Source organism: Eretmochelys imbricata, chromosome 11, assembly GCF_965152235.1.
Source record: "Eretmochelys imbricata isolate rEreImb1 chromosome 11, rEreImb1.hap1, whole genome shotgun sequence".
NCBI lineage: Eukaryota > Metazoa > Chordata > Testudines > Cheloniidae > Eretmochelys > Eretmochelys imbricata.
In genome coordinates, this window is record NC_135582.1 from 74,641,506 (window position 1) to 74,665,095 (window position 23,590).

Genomic DNA, 23,590 nt, shown 5'->3' on the forward strand with positions numbered 1-23,590 from the left:
TGAAATAGCCTGTCATTCGCAGGAGCATGCCCTCATCCCAAACAGAGGAGTCTGCGGAGAGGAGGGCCGAAGAAAGAGTGAAAGGGGAAGTTTGTGATAATAGGATCCACAGTCTATAACACTGTCCAAATGATCACAACAGCCATGAGACAAGTTTGTCCCTGTGTCAGTCAGTCAGTCAGAACACAATAGCCCAATTGTTGGTTCGTTTTTCTGCTGCCCCAGCTTTCCGGCTAACCACATCTCGCTCCCTTCCATATGGGCCTAAGGCAGCCAGCATTGAAATCGCTCCGGCTGACTCTCTTTAGATCCCCTGTCCGCTTCCTGTGGAGGGAGCAGGGTGTAGTTTGGCTAGAAATCCAACCAACACGGAACATTGTGACTTAACGTTTGGCAAAGGCTTACTCACCCCGCTGGATGCTGACAGCAGCCAGCTGGGCCATCACGTCAAGGAGGAGAGAAATGGCTGCTATCCTGACCCAGCCTTGATCGGCTCTGTGTGCCAGAAGCCCATCCCTGAAGGGTGGAAGGCCTGCTGGGAGGGCCAACTTGCCCAGAAAATCCCCGTGTTCTGTCCCTGGAGCACCAGGACAGGGAGCATGAGGCCTGATGCACGAGGATGCATTGGTTTCAAGGGGAATCCTGTGCACTTGGGCAGCGCGGCATTCTGCAAGAGGAAGCAGCTGGCTAAGGAGAGTCCACCTTTGTAGTGTAAGGCAAAGGCGAGGGTTTGGTTTCTGCAAGCTCATGGAAATGCGATCAACAGCAGAGGCCAAACTGTTCTGGGTTCGTTCACCATTAAACTGTCAAGTCAAGCCCTGGGGATGCTAGTAGGACTAGAGCAGCAAATGTAAAAGCTAAGAACAGATCTATATGCTCTAAATAGGAGCTCTTTTTCCAGCAAGTGGTAGAAAAAGTGGAAGGGGGTTGCCATGAAATTTGCAGTACCACCCTTGCTTTTGAAAACAGCCTAGTAGCTTCAGTGGCACTTTTGCAGGACGCAAAGCGCTAGAAAGAGAAATGCTCAGCATTGGAAAGCTGTTATAAGCTACCAGCTTAGTGAAATAGCCAGAGGAGTGTGAAGATTTCAGATAGAACGGCACTTGTGCTATACATACAGTATACTATGGATGTGTCATTATCAGCTCCACCGTTAAGTTTGCATTGACTTTCCACTCTTAGCACAGGTTCCCTTAATTTTTATTAAATGAGTTATACAAAATTTTCCCCACAGCGGATGCTAAAATTATGGGTACAAGTGTGTGCGTACTCACATTTTTTGGAAGGTGCAGCTTTGCACACACAGGTTTTCACTTGGAGAAATGCACCAGAGTGTGTGCAAGAGTGCTGATGTTCCTTTTGCTTATATTGGTATGCATGCATTAAAGTTTATGGAGTTGCACCAGTGTAAAAATTAGTGCAAGTCAGAGGAAAATCAGACCCGTTTTCTATCATTCCTAAAATAGGGTAAGTAGCTTTCTAACTGTTTTGCACAAACAAAAACAGGGCCATGAAAAAGTGGGTAAGAAGAAATTTGAGCATGCAAGACTAGTTTTGTGGCCTGGGTAGAGATAGTTTAGTACAATTGATCGATAGGGCACAGTTTCATATGGACTCTCCGACTACACTCACAAAATTTCCAGGGGCCTCTATCTGCAAATGCAAAACCTACACAGGAGAGATAATTACACCTGCAAAGCATGTTGTGTGTGCAAGTGACTGGGATTGTGGATACAAACAGATGCACCAATTGCTGCAGGCATACTTGGCATGGCTGATTTCAAATACATCCCACATCATCTCCGTACACAGCCCTAACTGCGCATTTTGTTGGCGGTCTGGAAAGTGTTTTAAACACACCCTGTCTCATGCATGCAAATTTGGGTCCCCACTGCCAAATGGAAAGGAATGGTTGTAAGCCACTTGGCTCTCCTGCAGCTCCACTCCTGCTGCTCAGCCACACGCAATCAGTGCACAGACTCCTGACTTGGGCTGCAGATGTGGTTTCCTATAACTTATGGTTTTAGATCCATTGATCCATAGGAGAGCTATGCAGCTTGAAAACCAAACCTATCTGTCCTGCCTGGTAAGGGTCAGACAGGAAGAGAGAATTTCCAGACTCAGTTCATACCATCTTGTCCCCTTCTTCCAGCATTATCCTTACCCCAGGCATCCCTCAGCTAGACAGCAGCTCCATGGTGACTGCCAGTTTAAAAATCTGATCTGATGTTTGTTTGGCCCTCCAAGGACAAGCTGTAGAAATCAGACAATAGTGCTTCAGTTTATGTCCCTTACTTTTGAGTTACCGTGCTTCCGTTTTTCTGCAGCAGACCCTCAGAGAGTTAATACAGGTTCAAGCGCTCTTTAGCCCAACTCAGCTGTCTAAGTTCTGGACACCTCTGGCCCTGACAACTTATTACTGCTGTTTTATTCACCATTGTGCTGAGCTCACAGGTCCTCTTCATGCCCAGGCCCTGTGGTCCCTGGAATTTCACTAATGCAGAACTGGTCACAAGACCCTTAAAGACATTGCTTTAGACTTTGGTTGCTCCTTTTCTGCTGTGTTGTCATAGGGCTCGGCCTTGGCTCCTGCAATATTCTCCAGGAAGCCCAGCTTATCATCTTCTTCTTTGCCAAGCAAGCCAGGAAATTGGGAAGCTGGTAGCAGTTTCAGGGGCTCAGCTTTCTGGTTCCCAGCAGGGGTGGCATTTCAGCTTCCTGGAGCCCTCAGTAAGCAGCCTTCTCATCCAGACTCTCCCTTAAAAGAAGTATATTCGTTTCCTTTTATTCTGAACTGGTGCTTTGCTCTTTTGCCCACTGGCAGCGTGAGAAAGAGAGGGCCCTACTGTGGGTGTAATGTTTGCTTGCAGTCTGTTAGTCAGCCACTAGTTGTCTCTGTGTCCTTTGCAGAGTTGCAGACAGCATGAGGTCCCTGGTAAACAAGGAAGACAAAGCTGGAACTCAAGGTGGATGAATGCCTGTTTGTTCATGGCCATAGTTGTGTAAGCAGAGTCAGGATGAGCTCCACCCTAACATCTGGTGGTGAGGCGTGGCAAGTTGTGGAAAAGAACTTCAGGGGCTGATCTCATTTACATAGGCACACCCACCCTGCCTAGAATGAGGACATAGCTGCCCAAATGGTCACTTTGGCTGCTGTGGAATCCCCAGTGTCTCTGTTATTGGGGCAAGAAGAATAAATTATTACCCTGATTATGGGAATCAAGGACAGTGGAACTGTACTTAGCCTTTTGTTATGATGGAGGGACTCTCCATCAACTAAGTAGCATCTCGCTAGGCAAGGGACATGGGTTCCAAAACTCTGTGAATTGAAAGAGGCTGGGGGCAGGTATTAATACTTGGTGGCATAGGCCCCACCCTGGGTGAGGGCCTTACATGCTAATTGCATTTCCTTCTCTCTCCACTGTGGACTATCAAAGCTAACTATGATTCCATTAGGAATCTAGTTACAGGCTGCTGAGCTGAAGTCACTTTGCACCAGCACCGAGGCTCCCCTACTACGAGCTGAAATCACAAGAGAGCTGAACTTACTAAGAGCTGAAATCACTGAGCGTTGTGTTAAGTAGTGGGGGAGCCTGAAGCTATATGGTAGAGCAGTTTGCGGAGTGGCTGGCAGAGCAGTTTGTGGGACGACGAGCGGAGCGATTGGTGGAGCAGAGCAATTTGCGGGATGGCTGGTGGAGCGGAGCCCCATGGAGAGGTGGGGCCATCAGCTTTGGACCACGTAAGGTGCCCCTTAACCCCACAAGTCTCCACCCAGGTTGGGAGGTAAAACTCTGCAGATAAACTTTTGAACTCTGGGGCTGCCCTGACCAAAGACAGAGACTTTTGGGTCGTTGGACTTTTGGGACTTTGTGTGATTTTGGGTTGCTGGACTCAAGAACCAAAGGGAAAGGACATGCCCCAATTTGCTTGGGGTGGGTTTTGCTCATGGGTTGTGTTATGAATCCTGGTGGTGGTGTTTCCCCAACATAATGCCACATGGTTTCTCTCTGTTATTAAAAGGCTTTTTGCTATACTCAGACTATGTGCTTGCGAGAGGGGAAGTATTGCCTCTTGGAGACGCCCAGCGGGGGTGGCATATATTTGTCCCAGGTCACTGGGTGGGGGCTCGAGCCGGTTTTGCATTGTGTTATTGGAATGGAACCCCTAGATACTGAACCCGGCCCTTGCTGTTGCCAACTCTGACAGGCAGAAGGGTTACAGTTGTTTGCTCTAATAAATGGCTCCTGCTTAAAACATCCTGTGATTCCATGTATAATGAACGAGGAGATGACTGCACTTTCTGGCCCTGTTCTCTGTACTCCATGCTTTTGAAAGTACATGCCTAGAACCGAAGTGAAGAGGAGAGCACAGACAGTCAGGGACCCTCTTCAAAAGAGCTGTGTTATCAGGAAAAGGACATATCTAGTCCGAGACCAGAGACCAGCATGTCTTACAGCTGGCCTTTATCTCTTTGACTTGGCTTTCCTTCACACACACAAAACCAAACCGTGAATCTAGTTAGTTCTCCTACAGGCGAGGCAGACTGCTGTAGTTTTTTTCTGTTGGGAAGCTGCTATAACAGGACAGTGGTGAGAATAACCCCAATGACTTCAATAGAGTTGGGTTGATTTACACCAGTGAGCATCTGGCCCAATAGCTTGCATGTGTCTGGCTTAGGAAACACCTTGAGGTCTGCCTGATGTACATATCCATTATGAGCAGCGGGTGCTGTATATTACAATGCTGGCAACCAGCCTGGCATCTCACTAACAGCCATTCTTTAGCATATCATGCCACTCCATTTTGAGAATTAACATCTGGTATCAGCAGCATCTCCTGCTGCCTGTAATGAAGCAAAGTGATACATGATTAGGCTGTATTGCTGCTACATGGCTAGCGTTACAAAAGATTCAGTCAGGGGGCAGCTGACTTTGCTTACACGTTGACTCCATCTCGCTTACACGTGAAAAGTACATTGGTGCAGATTTGGCCCAGTGAAAGTGAAATGGAATCATTATAAAAGGCAACAGATAGGACCTTCTGCCTTTGCTAGTTCCCTCCTCAACATTATTATTGCTATTTATTATTCATATCCTGGTAGTACATGGAGGCTTTACCAAGGGCAGGGCCCCACTGTGCCAGGGGCTGCACAAGTACTTTGAACATGACAGTCCCTGCCACCAAAGAACTTACAGTGTAAATGCACCAGCAGACAAACAATGAGAGGGGAAACTGAGGCACAGAGCAGGGAAGGGACTTGCACACGGTCACCCAGCAGATCAGCAGCAGAGCTGGGAATGGAATCCAGGCCAGTGCTCTGCACACCAGGTCACAATGTCACTCAGGGAAATGGTGTATTAGAAGTATGAAGTTGACAAGGGGTAGCCCAGCTATTTGACGTTATCCCACTAATAGCATGGGCCCATACTTCATACCATTCTTCAAAGGTATTTAGTTACCTTCGGAACTTCCATTAAAATCAATGTTTGCAGTGTTCATAGAATCATAGAATATCAGGGTTGGAAGAGACCTCAGGAGGTCAGCTAGTCCAACCCTCTGCTCAAAGCAGGACCAATCCCAAACTAAATCATCCCAGCCAGGGCTTTGTCAAGACGGGCCTTTAAAACCTCTAAGGATGGAGATTCCACCACTTCACTACCTTATTAGGAAATAGCGTTTCCTAATATCCAACCTAGACTTCCCCAACTATAACTTGAGACCATTGCTTCTTGTTCTGTCATCTGCCACCACTGAGAACAGCCTAGCTCCGTCCTCTTTGGAACCCTCCTTCAAGTAGTTGAAGGCTGCTATCAAATCCCCCCTCATTCTTCTTTTCTGCAGACTAAACAAGCCCAGTTCCCTCAGCCTCTCCTCATAAGTCATGTGCCCCAGCTTCCTGATCATTTTTGTTGCCCTCCACTGGACTCTCTCCAATTTGTCCACATCCTTTCTGCAGTGGGGGGCCCAAAACTGGACGCAATACTCCAGATATGGCCTCACAAGTGCCGAATAGATGGGAATAATCATTTCCCTCAATCTGCTGGCAATGCTCCTACTAATGCAGCCCAATATGCCGCTAGCCTTCTTGGCAACAAGGGCACACTGCTGACTCATATCCAGCTTCTCATCCACTTTTCATCCACATAGTTGTTATTGGGACACTTAATGCACTGGGAGAGATACACAATGTCTTGTGATAGGCATGTGTAGCACCCATGGATCTTGACAGGTGGGCTGTAGAGGGGTGTTGATCATTGTAGCAGTGGAGCTATGACTGCAGGTTTCGAATCGGTTGTTCTGACAGAGTCTGGCGCTGCTTTGAGTTGGTGGTTCCTGGTTTGTGGGGAGCTTGCTTCTGATGAGGAGTTTGGAGACGCTGTGGGGTTGTTTGGTGGCCAGATGAGAGAATTCGGGAAATATTTCTTTGAGGACGTGGTCTTCATAACTTATGGTTAGTAATAGACTACTGACCCCCTCCCCGTATGGGTTCCAGCGTAGGGCGGTAAGTGACAACAAATGGTGTGAGGTCAGCAGGCTTTCTGTTTCATATTGAAACATGATCTCTCAGTGTCTTTGGGTGGCCCACTCCATGATGTGATCTCCATTGCTGGTGGAGTGTCTTTGTCTGGTTCTACGTGTGTTAAGGTGTGTAGCCCGGACTTTCTCCTTGGATCACATTCTCTGGTAGCTGAGTGCCTGGCTGTAGATAACAGATTTCTTGGTACATTTCGGGTGGTTACTGGATCTATGGAAGTAAGTGTGATGATCTGGGGGCTTCGTGGCTATAGTTTGCTGAAGGGTTCCATTGGAGAAGCTGATCGTGCTGTCCAGGAAGTTCTAGAACACTCCGACACCAACATCAACTTCCCTGACAGTACAATGGGGGGGAGCGGGGAGGGGAGGGGGTTCTGCCTGGGGAGCTGGGGGCAGTCGGGTGTCAGGAGTTGGAGCGGAGAGGGGTGGGGGCTCTGCCTGGAGAGCTGGGGGAGTTGGGTGTTAGGAGTTGGAGCGGAGAGGGGTGGGGGCTCTGCGGGGGAGGCAGGGGCAGTTGGGTGTCAGGTGTAGGAGGGGACAGGGAGGGGGTTCTGTGGGGGAGGCTGGGGCAGTTGGGTATCAGGGGTAGGAGGGGACAGGGTGGGGGCTCTGCGGGGGAGGCAGGGGGCAGTTGGGTGTCGGGGTAGGAGGGGACAGGGTGGGGGCTCTGCGGGGGAGGCAGGGGGCAGTTGGGTGTCGGGGTAGGAGGGGACAGGGAGGGGGCTCTGTGGGGGAGGCAGGGGGCAGTTGGGTGTCAGGGGTAGGAGGGGACAGGGAGGGGGCTCTGTGGGGGAGGCAGGGGGCAGTTGGGTGTCAGGGGTAGGAGGGGACAGGGAGGGGGCTCTGTGGGGGAGGCAGGGGGCAGTTGGGTGTCAGGGGTAGGAGGGGACAGGGAGGGGGTTCGGTGGGGGAGGCAGGGGGCAGTTGGGTATCAGGGGTAGGAGGGGACATGGAGGGGGCTCTGTGGGGGAGGCAGGGGGCAGTTGGGTATCAGGGGTAGGAGGGGACAGGGTGGGGGCTCTGTGGGGGAGGCAGGGGGCAGTTGGGTGTCAGGTGTAGGAGGGGACAGGGAGGGGGTTCGGTGGGGGAGGCAGGGGGCAGTTGGGTATCAGGGGTAGGAGGGGACATGGAGGGGGCTCTGTGGGGGAGGCAGGGGGCAGTTGGGTATCAGGGGTAGGAGGGGACAGGGAGGGGGCTCTGTGTGGGAGGCAGGGGGCAGTTGGGTGTCCGGATAGGAGGGGACAGGGAGGGGGTTCTGTGGGGGAGGCAGGGGGCAGTTGGGTGTCAGGGGTAGGAGGGGACAGGGAGGGGGTTCTGTGGGGGAGGCAGGGGGCAGTTGGGTGTCAGGGGTAGGAGGGGACAGGGAGGGGGTTCTGTGGGGGAGGCAGGGGGCAGTTGGGTGTCAGGGGTAGGAAGGGACATGGAGGGGGCTCTGTGGGGGAGGCAGGGGGCAGTTGGGTGTCAGGGGTAGGAGGGGACAGGGAGGGGGTTCTGTGGGGGAGGCAGGGGGCAGTTGGGTGTCAGGGGTAGGAGGGGACAGGGAGGGGGCTCTGTGGGGGAGGCAGGGGGCAGTTGGGTGTCAGGGGTAGGAGGGGACAGGGAGGGGGCTCTGTGGGGGAGGCAGGGGGCAGTTGGGTGTCAGGGGTAGGAGGGGACAGGGAGGGGGTTCTGTGGGGGAGGCAGGGGGCAGTTGGGTGTCAGGGGTAGGAGGGGACAGGGAGGGGGTTCTGTGGGGGAGGCAGGGGGCAGTTTGGTGTCAGGTGTAGGAGGGGACAGGGAGGGGGTTCTGTGGGGGAGGCAGGGGGCAGTTGGGTGTCAGGGGTAGGAGGGGACAGGAAGGGGGCTCTGTGGGGGAGGCAGGGGGCAGTTGGGTGTCAGGGGTAGGAGGGGACAGGGAGGGGGCTCTGTGGGGGGAGCTGGGTGCAGTCGCGGGTAACAGAGGAGCGGGGTGGGTGCTCTGTGAGGGAGGCAAGGGGAAGTCAGGTGTCAGGGGTAGGAGGGGAGTGGGGTGGACCTGGACCTAGCGATCTGGGCCTCAGATACCATTTGACCCTTTTTGTCTCCACCGCGTAATAAAAGAGCTGGTTCAGTCTCAATTGAGAGTCTTGTTAAACGCTGGAGAGCTGAAATTACCGATACCTAGATCTAATGAGACCTGCTTTGAGACAGTGTCGCTGATGCAAGAGACTGCTCTGTGTGCACTAGCAGAGAGGCTCCCCCACGGAAAGCTGAAATCACTGAGACCTGTGTTCAGTGGCGGGCCCTGAAGACATCTCAGCGAGCGGCTGGTGGAGAGATGCAGCAAGTGGGCAGCCGACAGAAAGGGGCGGCGAGCGAGTGTCCAAGCAGCGGAGTGTGTAAGGTGCCTCCTTTCCCTCCCCTCCACCCAGGGTGGGAGGTGAACTCTGAAGATGCACCTCTGAATTCTGGGGCTGCACTGACCAAGGACAGCAACTGTGAGTGGGGTGCAGAGAAGGGACAGGCACGTGAAAGCGACTTTGGGGTTGCTCGACTTAAGAACCTGAGGGGGAAAGGACACTGCCCCGCTTACTTGGGGATAGGTCTTTTGCTCATGGTTTATGTTTATGATCTCTGTTTGCGGTGTTTTCCCAAATTAATGCCAAGTTACTTCCCTCCTTTTATTAAAAGTTTTTGCTACACTCAGACTCTGTGCTTGCGAGAGGGGAAGTATTGTCTCCTAGAGGCGCCCAGGGGGTGGTGTATAATTGTCCCAGGTCACTGGGTAGGGGCTCAAGCCAGTTCTGTGTTGTATCGATGGAAAGGAACCGCTAGATATTGAACCCGGCCCTGGTTGCTGCTGGCTGTGCCTGACAGAAAGGTTACACACAGGAGTGGGAGATGGCAGTGTGGCCATGTACACAGTTTGCAGGGGACATCAGTTCCAAACAACTCACTTTAAATGAGGCGCAGAGATGGAAACAGATCAGCCCTTACCCTATTTCCATTCCCCCACTTCCGCCTCCCAGTGCCCCCTGTGTAGAGTTCTCCCTGGAACTAGATGGGAGGCTCTCTGGGGCAGGTCCCTCTGGTGGGGCCGCTCTGGGCACGCTTCGATTGCTATTCCTAATCATGAATAAGGCTACAATTCAGTCACAGAAGTCATGGCAGTGACAGATTCCATGACTTTACTGGACCTCCATGACTTCAGCTGTCAGCAGCTAAAGCCAGGCCCAGAGCCGGGGCTATTCACCCCATATAGCCCCGCGGCGGAGGCTGCAGCTGGGGCCATGTGCCTCTCCTACACAGCTTGTACAAGACACAGACAGGTCACAGGCTCTGTGAGTTTTTGTTTGTTGCCTGTGACCTTTTTGTGACTTTAAGGCTAAGATTTTGTCACAGTTATTTTTAGTTAATCATGAACCATGCGAATGCCACTCAGTGTTCACCAGTGCATCCTATAGTGGCCCAAGGTAACTCTGCAGCTAGTGCCACAGGCCTCCAAGGATCACCATGGCCCTGATCCTGCTGCAGGGATCCCCGTGGTGGGGATTCCTGTGCCTGTGGAGAGCCCCACTGACTTCCTCTTAGGAGGAGAGTGTCAGCCGTGTGCCAGGGATGCCAGCCAGGAACAAGGGAGGGAAGATGGGAAGAGCCAGCTGATGAGGGCTGTGGAGATCGAGGGGCGGGGGGGGTGAGAGAGAGAATAAAGTGGCTCCTAAAACTTACCGACTGCTCCAATATCTTGTCTCTGTCTCCGTGGAGAAATCAGGGTGTTCTCTCAATAGGACACACGCTTTATGCAGAGAAACTTAGGCTTAGCTGCTAATGGACAGTCGCAGGGTGGCAGTTCCCCACAGGAAAAAAAATGGGCCAAATCCACAGCTGGTGTAAATCCGTATTGTTCCACCAAAGTCAGTGGGCCAGATTCCCAGCTGATGTCTATGGGCATAGCTCCATTGGAGCCAATGGGCCAGATCCAGACAGACGCCCAACTGGTGTTACTGAGTGTAGGTCTAGTTACACCAGTGGGGCTACAGTGATTTACCGTAGCTGGGGATCTGGCCTATTTTTTCTTTTTTAAAATCTGCTCCGGCTGACTCTAAGAATCATACCCTGAGACTGAAAGCAAGTGCAATGCACAGGCTGGATGGGAAAACTCACTCGCCCACGTCATCCTTTTAAGAGCTCATTCCTGCATGGTCTGCGCTTCCTAGGACTGGCCTTTCATTGCTGGGTTGATTTCCAGTGCAGCTGAAAGTGGGGATGTAAACTGATCTCCTGAGAATGAAGAGCTGGGCTTTCTCTACTGGAGCGTCCATGCTCTAAAAATATACTCATACTAATCTAACAGGACCCAGACACGGTGACTTGCTTTTTATAATATGATTTTTTCTCCCTCTCCCAACCATGAAACAATGAAAAGACAGGCAAAGACACAGGTTTCCTACAAGGTTAAAAAAAACACATCCCAAAAGAAACCAAGAAGAAAAACACAAAAGAATACATTCAAAATTCTGGTGTTTTTCCCAGAAATAAAATTGCACCCACCTTTCTCCCTTTTTAGAACTTGCTTGCCAAGAAAATCCATCTAATTCTCTGCATAATCGCTCGGCTGGGGGACACTCAGACTGGAATGTCTAACTCAGCCACTCCACCACATCCGCTAATGTTTCCAAAAGCTTCCCGTTACCACAGGTACTTTCTCCAGCTTCCCACTCTCAGTGCCCCATTCTTAGCTTCCTAGCATGCTCCTGGTGGTCTGAGATATGTCTAGCAATTGCCAGTATTAGTCCCCCATCCTGCAACTAACAGACCCATGTGGAGCACCACTGAGGCAACGGGAGAATGATCCTATGATCAGGGTGCTGGCCTGGTAGTTAGGAGAGCTACTCTGCTACAGACTTCCTGTGTGACTTTGAGCAAGTCACTTGTTCTCTTAGTTCTTCATGTGTAAAATGGGGCTCTACTGTGCACATAAATACATTGAAGATTGTATTGCTCACATATTGTGGCAAAGGCGGGGTGGCCATCTACATCCCTTCAACAGAGAGCTGGGTGAAAAGCTCAGTGCACATTTTTCTAAAAATCTGAATTTCAACCAGCTCCAGTGTAAGTAATTGGAATGGCTGTCAGAGATAGGCCTTTCCTGTTGGCCATCTCACCCAACTTTCCACCAGGCCACGGTTGTTTCCATTGGCATATAGCCTAGAACTTCGGACAAATCTACCTGTGAATAAGTCACACAATGGTCCTTTCCTTAATGTCCTAAGGGAAAGGACCTTGGTTTTAAATCTCAGCCATGAGAATTAACAATGACTTCAATGGAGGTACAGCAATTTGCAGCAGCTGAGGGTCTGGCCCAACTTCTGGAACACAGCTGAGCCAAAAGTTGTTAGTGTGTGTGATTGTCCAAAGGTAAATTTCATTTGTTTCCTCAGATATGCAACATGTTTGGCTGAAGTGCCAGACGATGCCTCTGCAGAGCAGTCTGAATGATACACACCTGTATGGACGGCATGCACTTGCCGTGTGGATAGCACCCACCTATGGGTGTGTGCATACAAGCATTTCTCAAGCATTTTGGGCTCACGACCCATTTTAAATGCTTATTGCCTGTTGCAACCCAGTAAATAGTCTGGGGGTAGAGGCCCTCAGGTGGTTTCAGTCAGATCCTGTCCCCCTCCCGGGGGAGGGGTATTGGATCCTGCCCGGCCTTCACCCCACAGTGGCGGCTCCTGCACCTCCTGTGCTGTGGGGCTGGCTGGGCTTGGCTCTCTGCTCCAGGTGTTGCAACCTCCGGGACTGCAGATACGCTCAGGTTTGGCCCCGCCCCCCTGATTGGACCCAATTTGTGTGAGTGGAGCTGTGACCCGGCTCATGGGGCTGCAGTACCATTCACTCACATTTGGTCTACCCAGACTCCCGTCAGCATGACGACTGGGCCACACCTGTGTGGCGCTGAGACCGCAGAGGTTGCGGTGGCTGGAGCAGGGAGGCCAGCCCAGCCAGCCCCGGGGGACAGGAGCTGCCACGCCACCCTTTGAAACATTCTGGCAATCCAATTTTGGGTCCTGACCCACAGGCTGAGAAACCCTGGAGACAAGGACAGTGGTTTCGCACATAAACTGGAGATTTCCAGCTTAACCCCGTGGAAAGGTGACACAATACATATGCTAAATGGATCCCAAAGGCTAACATTTTATTCTATGTCACCAGAGAACTCCACCACTAGAGCAAAGGAAAAGGGTCATAAGCATCTCCCACTGCTTTTACTTCCTGGAAGTACGCCAGCATTTGCATTTAGTGCAGTAGAAGGAAGAGGATGGAAATGTACCTCGCTCTCGTTTCTGGCTTAACGAGAGCCCCCCATGACTGTGTCCCACACTCTGATTGGACACTCTGTTCCGTGACTTCTAAGGGCAGTTATTTACTATTGGTGCTGAAATGAAGGTTAGCCCCCCACCACCTTCCACACCCTTTCCAGAAGCAGCCGCCCTCCAATTCCCCAAAGGTTCCAACCAGACCTGTCAAGTAGCAACAGCAAGCTGTGTTATGGAGTACTTAACAGTATATCTGCTTCGGCACCGGAGTCACAGTCAAGCTGCTCTTTAAAAAAAGGAAAAAACCCAAGATTGTAGCCATAACTGTAATTCACACTTAGCTCAGTCTATAAAACCTTTTTCTTCCTGGCTCTCGGCCAAAGACTTAACTTTAGAGTTCACTAAAAATTCAAGTTGCTCTGGGGATTAATTCCTCCATGCCAGGGGAAGGGGGGGAATCCCTACCATTTTAATGTAGATAATGAGATTTGTACACTAATTGGCAGTCAGGAGAGTACGCCCACCTTCGAGTGGGAACTGCAGAACATGTCCAGGAGCAAAAGTCTGTATTAAAAAATGGAAAGAAGAGGAGATGTGAGGAATGCTTAACTCTGACATACTGGCTCGTCAATAGGGTTTGTGGTCCTCTCGAAGAAGGCAGAAATAGATTTCTTCAGATCCAACAAGCTCACTGAATGAAGCTTTGCCCATTGAACTAGAAGAGCAGAACGCTGACAATCCCACAATTCACTTCAGTGCCATTGTCTTCACTGAAATGTAGCTGAGATGGTAATTAAAGTCCGTGATGCCGATGCTCCAGCAGTTCTTCAACCTCACTTTCAACAAGCAGGTGTGTTCATTCATCTCAAACACCCAAACAGTAGAAAAAGATCAATGGGTGATTACACCATAAAACAAGTGAAAGATAGAGACTTGCACCAGATAGGGAAGTCACAACTTTCTTTCATCTGTACTGGAGCACAAAATGAGCCAGTCAATGAAACAAATTAAGCAATTTACCTTGGATATACTGGTCCCGAGACAGTTAGACTCACACATCCCATCCTAGATGCTGCCAGCGAAGAAACAGGGCGGGGGGATAAACCAAGATCCAAAAGGATCAACATGGACAAATCATAGGGCTCGGTGCAAGAATCATTGCGAGTTTAACCACTGACTTCAGCAGGGCCAGCATTTTGCTTGGTGAGTCTGTGGCATTAATACAAGATGCTGACAGAAGTTATCATATTCCCCTGCCATAGAATCTTCAAAGTCCAAACTGGCACAACTGTGCTGAATGGTGGGCAGCCAGAGACAAATGTCCAAATTAGTGGGTGCCCGCGTATGAGAGGGAAAAGCTGGTTCTCAGTTCTATTTCTCAGAACGGATATCACCCACTCTTCTGGGCAGACCCTCCCTAGGGAGCCACCCAAGTGTCCTAGATCCAGCTGAGTTTGCAGATGTGCTACCATGACATTTCAGCTGTGGAAGTCACCTCCCGGCAGTCAGAGTGCAATGCGGCAACAGCCAGCCGGGGGAGCCTGAACTCAAAGGAGGAAGGAAAGGGGAGGTGGGAAGGGAAGCCTAAGCCGACTGTGCAGGTCTACCACACACACAGCATTCAGAGCAGTGGACCGCTTGTGTCTGTTCACATGCAATGGAAGTGAAGCAGAGTTTGACCGGCAGGATTCGAGCATCTTCCCATGGGCCATGACTGCTGTTTGCACCACAGCGCCACCTATTGTAGAGCAGCAGATTACAACGAGGGCTGCACTTGCCAGAGGGAACCGCTCTCACTTCACCTTTCAAAAGAAGTGAGCTACAGACAGGAATCAGACACTGCTGAGGCGGTGCAGCCGGCCCGCTCTGTCTCTTTTGTGTTCACTGGCACGTTACAGAGCCTGCCTTTCACCTCCTCAGACGCTAACCAGACCTGCTGTCACAGAACAGGCAGGATAAAACCAGCGCACAAGCGCTGAGCGTGCCTCAGGTGACAGAGAGAGGTTGCAGTCTGCATGTCGACCTCATGCTTCCACGAGAAGTGCCTGCACTGAGTTACAGGTACTTACTGCCGAGGACGTACGCTCCATAGATCATCCATGATCAGCACCAGCCATAGGCACAGTGAGGGACATCCCTGACACTTAGAGCCAGCTGAAAGCAAACGCTCTGAGGGCTTTTACTGCCGCCCTCCAGCCAAAATCACCATCTGCACCGTTCCCCTGCTGGCACACCTGGAGCTAGCAAAGCAGAAGCAGGTGCTTCCTCCCCCTCAGTCAACCGCCCAACCACCTTCGTGCAAGCCGGCTAAGGCCGCTGAGCACAAGTTCTCACGGACAGTAAAGATCTGTCCGAAGACGGGTCACAAATGAAAGCGAGTCTACTGTTTCAGCCAAGCTATTTTTTTCCAAGGCTAAATGGCTTTTTAGCCAAAAAAAAAAGAAAGGGGGGGGGGAACTGTCACTTTTCATGGAACGTTTTCTGGATTTTGGAGGGGGGAAAAAACATTTTGGGGTTTTTTCAGCACAAGTCAGAAAATTTGCAAAGAAAATTTTTGCCAAAATTGGGGGGAGGGAAGACACACACACACACGTCTCTTCCCTCCCCCCATTCTAATTAAATTTTTTATGGGCAGACAAATTCATGTCCTGCTATGCACTGCCCACATGCATGCCACCACGGCTGTGGACCTGTAGGCATGGTACTTGCTACTGCAGAAGATTTGCTGGTGGTGCAGCTGAGTCTGAGTATGCACCGATTAGCCATCACTTCCCAAAGCTTGAGAAGGGGGGGGATACACCGTACTGCACCACAAACCCACCCTGGTACAGCTAATGGGGATGGATTGAATTATCCGGCATGAGATCCTTAAGCCTAATAATGGGGCAGCCCTATGTCACCCTTCACTCTTCTCCCTCCATATCCACTGGCATGGCTAGGAGAGAAGGAAACCCCCACAGGCCACATACCAGGAGTGGTACTTGTGTATGGCAAGAACGTCCTGAGGATGCCAATTTAGGGGCCTCATCACTGAGCATGGCCATGGCCACGGCCATGCAGGGGTGTGGATGCTCTGATGAGGAGTCCACATGGGGAATCCACAATTAACAGAGCTGGGAAATGATGGGCAAATTTTTAATCCTCTTCCATGAGGATCAAGGGCAGGGCCTGACCCAGCTGGGTTCCCCAAATGCTCAAGGCCTCCACACTCCAGCTGAGCCACTTGGTGCCTCCAGGTCCTGTCTTCCATTTGCGGAGACAAGGCCTTACAGGGCCATAGAGCCTAGTCCTGGTCTCTAGCCCCCTCTGCCCCTTCCAAAGGAGACCACTGGCATTTACTCATGTAAGAGCCATGAGGGGCCATTATCGGGTGAATGGGGAGGGGTGGGACATATTGTGTCTCCAGTTCTCAGCAGAAAATGGCCTCTGAGAGGAAACAGGGGATGGAGAAGAATCTTTCCAAGTCCCAATCAAGAGACCTTGAGGAGCCAGGGCCCTCAGTGCTGGTGAAATAACAAAACTGGGGGACTTGCCCCGACTGCTGCGGGGGACTCTCCTGCAGGGCCAGCTGCAGTGTCACCCAACTGCCTCACACACTGAAGTTTGGAGGGCTTCTTTGGTCACACAGGGTTGCAGGCCTTCAGCGTGTATTGCAGATGGGAATGTTGATACGCCTGGACCCAGTATCCTGAGACAGAGGGATGGAGTAGGTCACAGACTCAAGCACAAGTTACAACAGGACCCTATACCTACTGCCCCCAACCTCCGTCTGTCAGATGTGTGTGGGGCCTTCTATCTCCCCACCACATCCAGCTACCAGCATCGTCTTCACACTGCCAACACCTCATACCCAAGACACCCCGCTGTCTCCTGCCTCTTCCGTCTTCTTCTTGACTCCTCAGTACCCTTGACTCCCTCCCATGGGCTCACAATGGTAGCACCAACCCCAGAATTCAATCCTATTATTATTGTTCATATTACAGTAGGGCCTAGGAGCCCTAGTCATGGACCTGGGTCCCATTGTGCCAGGCACGGTACAAACTCACAGCACAAAGAGGCGATGGAGGAGGGCATGGTCACAGCACAGAGCAGGAGTCATAACCTCTAGAGGTGGCGTGAGGTGGGATGGGAACAGGCTGTGAAGGCAGGGATTCATAGCTTCCAAGGCCAGGCGGGACCATTGTGATCATCTCATTTGACCTCCTGTGTAGCCCAGGCCAGAGAATATGCCTGCATGAATTCCTGTCTGAACTAAACTATGTCTTTTAGAAAAACATTCCATCTTGATTTTCAAATTTCTGTGAGCGGCTGTGTTTGCAGCAACGGCAAAGGAAGAGCCAGGGGAGGGATGCATGGAGACGGGGGATGCCTTCAAAGTGCTGGGTGGGGGAGATGCCCTTCGCAGCAGGGTTTGGAATGGACCAAGGGGGTGAGATGGGCTTGGACAAGGCAGGGAGGATAGTGCAGAGACAGGAGGCGACAAGGGCCCGGACGAGCATTCTAGCTGGGCTGATGGGCAGCAGAGGCTGAATTTAGTGACAGGATACAGGGAGAAGCAGCAAGAGTTAGACGGAGCCTGGATGCAAGGATGGAGAGAAGGCTGAGTGTCAGAGAACGCCCAGGTGTGGAGCAGACGAGAACCCCTTCAGTGCTGTTACTATCCCAGTGCCCTGCCCCATCCTCATTTATGCAGCGAGGGGAGACTACCCCTGGGGGCCCACTACCAGCCCCACCTCACCAGCACTGAGGGGAGAGGCTTACCTTCCCAGCTTTCCTCCACTCTTTCCCAAGCATCTGACTCTGGAACCTGCAGGCCCAGGGCCCTTGGTGGAGAACAGACCAAGCTCCCTGCTCCAGTGAGATCTTCCTATGCCCCAGCCTTGTCCACGTAACAGGGCTTCCCACCCACCCTGGCCACCCTCAAGGGATGAAATCAGCTCCTGAGCTCAGGGACAGAGGGGCTATGGCCAAGGAGAGGCAGAGCGTGCAGGCCGGCAGGTGTACATGTGCGCACACGTGTCCACATCCCCCACCAGGCCTGTGAGTGCACACACAGCCTCCACTCGCCCTCACCCTGTTCACTTCCCCAGCCAGAAAGGGGCAGCAGGATCCTGGTAAAGGCTGCACAGGTCAGGCCATCAAGCTCTGCACTGAGGCCCTAACTCAGGGTCCTAGTTAAGATCCAAGTTCAGCCTCTCATCCGTGCCGCACAGTCCCTGGGCCATGTCCCCCAAGAGGGGCTTTGCTCATGGCACAAAAGGATCCTTGGGGAGCATTCGTTGCCCCCTACCTAGATAATCCCCATCCTAGCATATGCTGAGCCCCCTCTCAGCCAGGGCAGGCTATGCTACAGACATAGGCTCCTTTTCCTCCCGGAAGAGAGACCAGGCCAGTTCCTGGTTCTGCTCCCTGTGCCCCGACCAACCCAGTGCTCCTGGGTCGCCCTGGCAGAGCTGCCACCAGGAGCAGTCCCTCAGCTCAGACAGACGGGCCCTCAATTGGCTTTGGAGTCAATGACGTTCCTGCTCTGGTCCCCTGGGTTTTCCTTTGCTGGCCGTCCCTCCTCTCCCAGGGACTGGCAGCCAGGATGGACAGGCCCTGGGTGCTGAGAGCCTGGTGGGTGAGTGGTCCTGCAGCCCAAGACGTGCCACCATTTTGGCTGCTTATGGATCCCTGAGAGAGGCACTAGTACACAGAGAACCGGCCGCTACAGAGCTGTTTCACACAGAGCAGAGCTCTCTGGCCCACCAGACACACCATCATGCTGGAGAGAAGCCCTCTGGAGCATTCAGCATCCGGTGTCCCCACCAGCTGCCTGTGGGAGGATAGGCCATTCTCAGAGCTGGCACACCCTAAGGGATCAGGCCAGAGACCCTAAGCCCTGGGGAGTTAGATGAAGGAACCATTCCATGGAGACAGTCCCTGGGGGCAGGATGAGCACTGACCCCCTGAACAAGGTGAGGCAAATAACATGACCCCAACCAGCTGGAGATCTGCCTCTGGCCCCAGGGCACCTGCTGCTTGGGATGGACACACGGAACCCCCAGGGTTTTTGAGCCTTTAGTGTGTGAACCCTAAAGGCTCAGAAACCAGAAAGAAAATAAAAAGGACCCAACGTATATTGTCTTTTTTTTCCCCACTCTCATTTTTTTTAAGACAATCTTACGATTTTTGGGGAGTGGGAGGGAGCTTTATGGATGCTTGGGGTTGAAATATTGTAATAATACTAGGAGGACTTGTGGCACCTTAGAGACTAACCAATGTATTTGAGCGTAAGTATTTGTATTTGAGCAAAGTGCGCTGTAGCTCACGAAAGCTTATGCTCAAATAAATTGGTTAGTCTCTAAGGTGCCACAAGTCCTCCTTTTCTTTTTGCGAATACAGACTAACACGGCTGCTACTCTGAAACCTGTAATAAGACGGCTTTTCTCAGTCTTGTCTGTTTTGACCAAAGCTCTTTGGGGCAGGGACTGTCTTTACGTTGTTATGAAGAATTCACTTACCGCTAGAGCACCTCCTTCTGGTCACGTATGGCATAGCAGCTCCCCCCACCATGCCACCCCCTGCCAACAGTTGCTTCAGCACTATGATAATCTCCCAGTCCCGCCGGACAGGTCAAAATTTAATCCACCCCTTCCGGGATCACAATCTAACTATCCTCACCAAAAGGCCTTCAGCCCCAACTCCAGGTCCAGAGGCCATCACATCTTTCTCTCAGATCTCTCCTGTGGCCCTTAGCCACTTCTCAGGGGCTTCACACCACCTTCTCAATTGGCCATAAGGGAACCCAGGCCTTCACTGCACATCAGGTTGCAGCCCAGGGACCCCATAACCTGCAGTCAAGATCTGCTCGGTCCCACTCCTTGCTGCTGCTTCCCTAGGCTTCTTCCTACCCCACCTTCAGAGGCCTTCTCCCCCACAACCTCTCTGGCTTCACCCTCATTTCAGGGCCAGGACTCTCAGGCCCTCTCCAGGAATCCCCTAACAAAATCCCAGCCTAAAAGTATAAACAAAAGCCTGATTCTGCCCTCTCCTCCTTCTCAATTAAATGTCTCTTGGGGATCCCTCTGTAGAGGCCCCCATCTTGCCCTTTGGCCATGGCTTCCTTCCAGAGCGCACTCCATGTCACTCCTGGCCACTTGCAGTCTCCCCCACTCAGGAGAGGACCCCAGGGCTTGGTATCCTTCAGGTTTCCATCTCTCTAACCCCAGAATGAGACTGCACTCATGGTAGAAAGTTGGCTAGATTGTCGGGCTCAACGGGTAGTGATCAATGGCTCCATGTCTAGTTGGCAGCCGGTGTCAAGTGGAGTGCCCCAGGGGTCGGTCCTGGGGCCAGTTTTGTTCAATATCTTCATAAATGATCTGGAGGATGGTGTAGATTGCACTCTCAGCAAATTTGCGGATGATACTAAATTGGGAGGAGTGGTTGATACGCTGGAGGGCAGGGATAGGATACAGAGGGACTTAGACAAATTGGAAGATTGGGCCAAAAGAAATCTGATGAGGTTCAATAAGGATAAGTGCAGGGTCCTGCACTTAGGACGGAAGAACCCAATGCACAGTTACAGACTAGGGACCGAATGGCTAGGCAGCAGTTCTGCGGAAAAGGACCTAGGGGTGACAGTGGATGAGAAGCTGGATATGAGTCAGCAGTGTGCCCTTGTTGCCAAGAAGGCCAATGGCATTTTGGGATGTATAAGTAGGGGCATTGCCAGCAGATCGAGGGACGTGATCGTTCCCCTCTATTCGATACTGGTGAGGCCTCATCTGGAGTACTGTGTCCAGTTTTGGGCCCCGCACTACAAGAAGGATGTGGATAAATTGGAGAGAGTCCAGCGAAGGGCAACAAAAATGATTAGGGGACTGGAACACGTGACTTATGAGCAGAGGCTGAGGGAACTGGGATTGTTTAGTCTGCAGAAGAGAAGAATGAGGGGGGATTTGATAGCTGCTTTCAACTACCTGAGAGGTGGTTCCAGAGAGGATGGTTCTAGACTATTCTCAGTGGTAGAAGATGACAGGACAAGGAGTAATGGTCTCAAGTTGCAGTGGGGGAGGTTTAGGTTGGCTATTAGGAAAAACTTCTTCACTAGGAGGGTGGTGAAACACTGGAATGCGTTACCTAGGGAGGTGGTAGAATCTCCTTCCTTAGAAGTTTTTAAGGTCAGGCTTGACAAAGCCCTGGCTGGGATGATTTAGTTGTGGATTGGTCCTGCTTTGAGCAGGGGGTTGGACTAGATGACCTCCTGAGGTCCCTTCCAACCCTGATATTCTATGATTCTATGATTCTTTCAGAGCCTGGTTTGGGTACATACCCACTCACATAGGTGTATGTACTGCTCTTAGCACAGTGAGGATCTCTTGGAGCTACTGCAATGCAATTACATCTGACTTCCCTTTAAACACTCGCCACCACCACTAAATACCACTAGGCCCAGAACTGTTTTCGAGCTTTACTTCTGAATGCAAAGGTAGGAGGATCTCCACAAATAACATTTTCTCTGCCTCTGGCCACTGAAAATGGGCAGGAAATACTTGCTGGCAGAATCTCAGACTTGCCACCTCGAGTATCTGAACTGCTCCAGTGGCTGGTGATGAGGCTCTGCCAATGACAGCTCAGGCAAAACTGTTACTAATTCAAGTAACGTCCAACTGTGAGCATTTTACGGGCAGTGCAGAGTTTAATAATCCCAGTGCTTCTGAACATGTGGAGCAAAACTCAGCCCTACCACACATTGATTCATAGGGTCATGGACATTAGAAAGGGAAACATCCTATTAAATCACCTGGCCATCCCCTGCCAATGCTGGGCTGTTCCCTACAGTCCAATCCTCAGTGCCATGTCCAGTCTAGTTCTACATGACCCATGCAAAGGGACTTCCATCTCTTTCCTCATGTGCTGATACATCAATTGGGGGAAGTTCTGTCCCTTGTGACATGGACCTGCCCAGAATAATGATTCATTGCAAGCCAGCCAGCATTTCTGGAGGTGACCCTAGGAGAGGCTGGGTCTTTGTCTCCCTCTAGTGGCTGCTCCACCTAAGATGTGCAAGTCAGCTACTATTTCCAGCTAAGGAACATAATCCTTTAGCTTAGGCAAGAGAGGTTTATGCTTTTAGCTTCCTAGGTCCTGGCTTCAAATGCTGCTGTTGGCTCATGCACAGCTGGTCAGACTTAGGTTGGCATCTTCAAAAGCACTCAGAGGTGACCTAACTGCTCTCACTGAAGTCAGTGGGGGCTTACCGCTGACTTAGGCCAAGGTCTCTCTCTTGTGCATTCTGAAAAGGATATTTTCCAACAGATGCATGCACCTGAGTCCCATTAATAGGAGTTGCACACATACATTGCAGAGAGGGTGAATACATGTGAAGGTGCGGGGAGAGAGAGAGAAACATCAGGTGTATCTGAAAGATCGAGGCAACATCACATTGTTTAAAAACTTTAATGTAGCCAGAGCCTTCTATTGGTAGCAGCAGAAGGTTATCATCATCTATGTGGACCTGCCTCTAAAGGGTGATAGAGACACACACACTTTGCCAGTGGGTTTCAGCTCCCATTCTCCTGTGCTCTCTCTCAAACCCATCCATCCTTTGCTGTCTAGAAAAAAAGCTGTGTAATGCACTGGCAAGCCCCCTGTTTGTCTCCATCTCCCTCTTGTGGCAGATCAACACAGACAGTAACAGCCTTCTACTGCTGCAGTTACTTGGTGAGCTCAAGTGGTGGAGGTCTGTGCTGTGGATCTAAGTTTCCAACCCTACTGGTAATGCATGTGGATGTCAACATGGTTCCAGATGATAACATTTGAAAAAATAAAAATTCTAAGTGTTTAAAAAAAACTGAGGAAATCCCATCCCCAAAAGTCATGTTAGAAGAACATTATTCAGGTCAAAGTCAAGCACTCAAAAGTTAGGAAATACCAGAATTAAGGGTGCCTGGGCAATGTTAATTTGGTTCCCAGGACTCTGGCCTCACTCAGTGCACAGTACGTCCCCCTGCTCTGGGGATAAATCAGGGCTGTGCAGTGAAGGAAGCGGTTGTCTGTAGGGCCCCGTCTCATTTGTTGCAGAAGCTGGAAAGCGTACAGTGAATGAGGCCGGGGACTGCAGAAAGAGAGGATGGTCTCATGGTAAAGGCAGTTAAAGGGTGCCCTGGAGAACTGGGTTCTATCCCTGCTTCAGCAATGGAGCGCCTCTGTAATGCTCATTAATGGTGTGTGTACACTTAAAATGCCGTAGCTGCACTGCTGTAGCTCTTCTGTGTAGACACTTTCTACGTTCTCCTGGCAGGGTAGGTAATCCACCCCTGAAGCTCTAGCTAGGTCAACAGAAGAATGCTACCCCAGGGGTTAGGTTGGTATAGCTGTCTCTCTCAGGGGTGGGGATTTCTCAGTGCAGACCAGGCCGAAGTCACTTACACCAAACTTTTCAGAGGTGTTACTAAGTGTATGTGCTTCATTTTCTGGGGACCCAGTTTGAGCCCCAAGGGGTCTGATTTGCAGAAGTGCTGGGTGCTTACAACCACAGCTAACGTCAAGGGAACTGTGATCTGAACGTATAAAGTGCTACCAAATGCCTTAGGAAATCAGGACCTGGGCTTTTCAAACTGGGCACCCAAAATTAATAGACACTTTAGGCTTTGATGTCTGTGCTGCAATTCCCCCAGCTGTAAAATGGGGACAACAATACCTCTCAGCTCACAGCAGAGCTGGGAGAGAAATGCATTCACATTTGTAAAGAAGTAAGATACTATGGTGAGAGCACTACAGAAAAG